Source organism: Procambarus clarkii, unplaced genomic scaffold (assembly GCF_040958095.1).
Source record: "Procambarus clarkii isolate CNS0578487 unplaced genomic scaffold, FALCON_Pclarkii_2.0 HiC_scaffold_240, whole genome shotgun sequence".
NCBI lineage: Eukaryota > Metazoa > Arthropoda > Malacostraca > Decapoda > Cambaridae > Procambarus > Procambarus clarkii.
This window is the reverse complement of record NW_027189273.1, coordinates 277,501-281,976: the sequence shown is the minus strand read 5'-3', so window position 1 is coordinate 281,976 and position 4,476 is coordinate 277,501.

Genomic DNA, 4,476 nt, shown 5'->3' with positions numbered 1-4,476 from the left:
TATGTGGAGGCGAGGCCTGGCTGTGCTAGTGTGTATGTGGAGGCGAGGCCTGGCAGTGCTGGTGTATGTGGAGGCGAGGCCTGGCTGTGCTAGTGTGTATGTGGAGGCGAGGCCTGGCAGTGCTGGTGTATGTGGAGGCGAGGCCTGGCTGTGCTAGTGTGTATGTGGAGGCGAGGCCTGGCTGTGCTAGTGTGTATGTGGAGGCGAGGCATGTACAACACTCCCCAATAGGAAGAAAACCCACTGGGTTCTAGGCTAGGTTAGGCTTATCTGTAATAATTGAATTAAGCCTAGCAAAGCCTAGAACCTAGTTCAGTAATTTAAAAAATGTTGTAACTTGAAAAATGCCATTCAATACATTACACAATTTAAATATTTTCAGGCAATCAACACAACCCTCATGTTGGCTAACCCTCTCTCATGTTGGTCAATAATTTAATTATTTTTTTATGGAGTAATCTTTGCTGTTGAAATGTAGTCTTTTTGAGACTACATTTCAAATGTAGTGTGTGTGGAGGTGTGTATGTTAGGTATTACCTAATATACACGGTGTAATATATCTATCTGTGTGAAATAGATTAAATCCATTTATTTGATATTCAGCTAATAGTTCTGTATTTTCTACATTCATCCATGTTTTGGTAAGTGCAATAATATGTATTGTTTCATTGCAGATTAGAGATTCAAGATAGTTCTAGATTTCCGAAGTACTGAAACGCGCGCCATACAGGCTTGGTGGATCTAGGTGCAAGGTAAAATTATTTACATTTACTTTTGTATTTATGTTTTGTATTTATATGCATATATGCATTTATATGCATTATTCTATAGAATAATAGATCTCGTAATAATTTTGCAAAAATAGTGGCATTTACTATTTTTAAAAGATTATTAAAAAATTTACTGATATGGTGCATTCGGAAGGGCGAAGAGGGAGAACGGCCTGTTGACATAGCTCGGGTGCAGGGGGGGGGGGGGTTGTGTAAAAGCCTGGTTTGTGCCTCGGAGAGGCTATGGGATCCAGTAAGTTCAGTAGAACTTCGGTTTCAACCCTTTTACCCTGTTGTAGCTCAGTCGATTAAGGCAGTGTCTGGGATGCTCCCGGACGCAGGTTCGAATCCTCGTCACGGCCCTTGTGGATTTGTTCATTTGATGCATCACGTTATTGTGATCTGTGTGTGTAATTCTTCACTTGCTACAGCAACAGGAATGTGTGTGTATGTATTTGTGTTGTTGAATATGACCGAAAGTGTAAGATTAATGATTCTAACACAAATCGTCTGAATATTTGTTTTTCTTCACTGTCGAGAGTAGTTAAAAAAATTTACTCGAGTTTATTTTCACACTTTATTTATGGTCCTTAAGTCCCTCTCCTTAATGCTGCTGCTGTTTCTCGCATCTTTGCATCGCTTGTATGTTTGGGGGTTTGGCCTCTTGCTATATATTGATTCCATTTGTGTGTGTTTGGGTCTCAGGCCCTCTCGCAATTTCTGTTGAACAAACCCCTTTTCCTAGTTCTGCATCTCTCCTTTGGTACAAATTTTGTTGTGCTTTTATCATATATTTCACAAAACTTGACATACATTTCATTTACTTCATGTCCTATCAGCAAGTGTTTGTCAAATTCTTTAAGGAAAGTTTATCATCCTGATTGCAGATCTCTAGCGATATTATGTCAACTTCTTGTGGATTCGCAATCATTATTTAATTTACCTTTAGGTGTTCTTTCACCAGCACAGCAACACTGTACCTCTCCCAACCAGTTTAAGATAAAAACTAAGTACTAACTAATTAACTCAATGTAACCTACCTTACCCCCAAAATGACAACCCATGTCTTCTATTTTAAACAATGCTGTTTTGTTGACCAAATTGTATTTTTGTTTTTTTCTGCAATGTTTCCCCCCCCCACCACTCTACCACCACATTGAGTTTAGTAGCTCTGTGCACGTCAGGTGCTGTTTAATATACAGACCTACTCCTCCATTTGACCTAGTTTCTCTATCACATCTATATCACTTTGTGCTTTAGCCCTGGTGGAGCTTGGTCCACCAGGCTGTTGTTTGGAGTGGCCCGCAGATCCACATACAGTCTGCATATGATATACAGTCTGTTGATCAATTAAACTACAGTAGTTAGTTTTTATCATCCGAATGCACCAATATGTGTTCATTCTTCCCAGATGAAGGAACTAGGTAATATTCATCATCTGAATGCACCATCTGATGCTTTAACACACTCATGATACACGAGAGGTTTAAAAAACTTTTAAAACTTTTAAAACTTTTTGACCTATGTATTTAAAAGCAATTCTAAAGTTAAAAAGTGTAGCATAGGCCCCTCGCAGAATGTTCTTAATATGATCCTCAGGTTATAGTTTTCTATCTAAAACCACCCCTAGATCTCTTTCTTGATCAGAATTCTTTATAGATCTCAGTGGCTCGATCATAGAAACTGCTCTAAATCCTTGTTGGCCTGGATTGTGGAGGTCATTGGTCTCTATAAAACTAGTAATCTGACTCCTGATCACTCTCAAATAATTTTATTATGTGGGATGTTAGTGCAACTGGTCTATAATTCTTTGCCAATGCTTGTGTTGTGTTGTGTTGTTTTGGTAGTGATGTGCAATGTGTTGTTTTGGTAGTGATTCGTCCAGTTCTGGTAGTAGTGCGGTTGTTGTGTAGTGTAGTACTTGTGTGCTTGTTAATGACTTGTATTCCAGTCTTGTGGGTATCTCCTTTCCCCTACGGGCCAACTGCTTTGTTCTTACCTAGCATTTTGCTTTGTTTGGGTATGAATGTTTGTGTGCCGTATATTTTGCAAAATTTGCCATATATCTCATTATTTACTCCTCTGCCTAGCAACAAGTCTGTCTAATTATACTCATTAACTGTTTTTCAAAGTTCCCCATAGTGTCCTTTATTGAAATCGAGTTCATGAACCGTTTCAATGTTCTTATTTTCTTCTAGATTATATCTTAAAGTATATTTAAATGTTATTGTTATTATTGTTATTAAATGTTATTGTGACATTGCATTGCAATTGAGCTATGTTGTTTACCATACCGTTCATTTCGTGAGTATAAGTATAGATGCCACACTTGTGACAGGTAAAACCATGCCTTTTTTGAAAAACAGCACCGTCTGTTGCACGTAAGAGCAACCCACACTATATTATGTTGCGATATTATTTCAATATTTCCGATTGTATTGATAATTTGAATTTTCATAGATTTCAATTTATTTTCATTTCGATTTAATAATTTTGTGTGACATTGCATTGAAATTGAGCTGTGTTGTTTACCATACTGTTCATTTCATGAGTATAGTTTATTTTTTTATTTTTTTCATTTCATTTTTTTAGCTGTTCTTATTTTTCAGTGATGGGAATATCAGATCATTTGATGTTCCCAATTTTCTGATGGAAGCATCAGACCATTATAGAATGCATCGGATGAGGTAGTTTGGAATGGTGGGGAGGACGAGAGGGGGGTATGGTGGGGAAGACGAGGGGACAGAGGAGAGGGTAATGGTGGGGAGGACGAGGGGACTGGGGAGTTGGGGATGGTGGGGACAGGGGAATGCTGGGGAGGACAAAGGGACAGGTGAATGGGAGATGGTGGGGGAGGAAGAAGGACAGGGGAGGGGAAAATGGTAAGGAGGACGATGGGACAGGGAAGTGGGAATAGTGGGGATGATGTGGGGACAGGGAAGTGGGAAGGACGAGAGGACTGTGGAATGGGGAATAGCAAAGTGAATTATAATTATATATATTAATTAATTCTTATAAATTTCCAGAAGCCTGTATCAACACCCACACTAATGCAACTGAAAGAGATGTTGAGACAAGTATTGCTGATATGTTGAAGAACGCCCCAAACAAACTCGGTGGAAACAGATACAAGGTAAAGTTTGCCAATTTGCTGTAGTCTAATTCAATTTCTTTTTAGTAATCTTCGAGAACATTTATGCTATGAATAAGATAAAATAATGTAACTGATTTTGATTTATTTACTATTTATTATTTATTTACCGTTATTAGTATAATAGATCTCGTAATAATTTTGCAAAAATAATGGCATTTACTATTTTAAAAAGCTCGGGTGCAGGGGGGGGGGGGTTATGTAAAAGCCTGGTTTGTGCCTCGGAGAGGCTATGGGATCCAGTAAGATCGTCCTTCCTTTCCTCCCTAGAATCTGGATGTAGCAGGTGCTCAATTGTCAAAAGTGAAAAATTGGTTTTGTCTTCCGAATGCACCATTTCTGTAAATTTGCTAATAATCTTTTAAAAATAGTAAATGCCATTATTTTTGCAAAATTATTACGAGATCTATTATACTAATAACGGTTTGATAAAATACAGTAGACTGCCTACTGGATAATAGTTCCAGTCCACCTGTAGACAGGGATCTCACATCAGCTTGTATATTATACAAGGATAAGATTTGATAAATTCAGTTATTTGACTGAACACTGGCT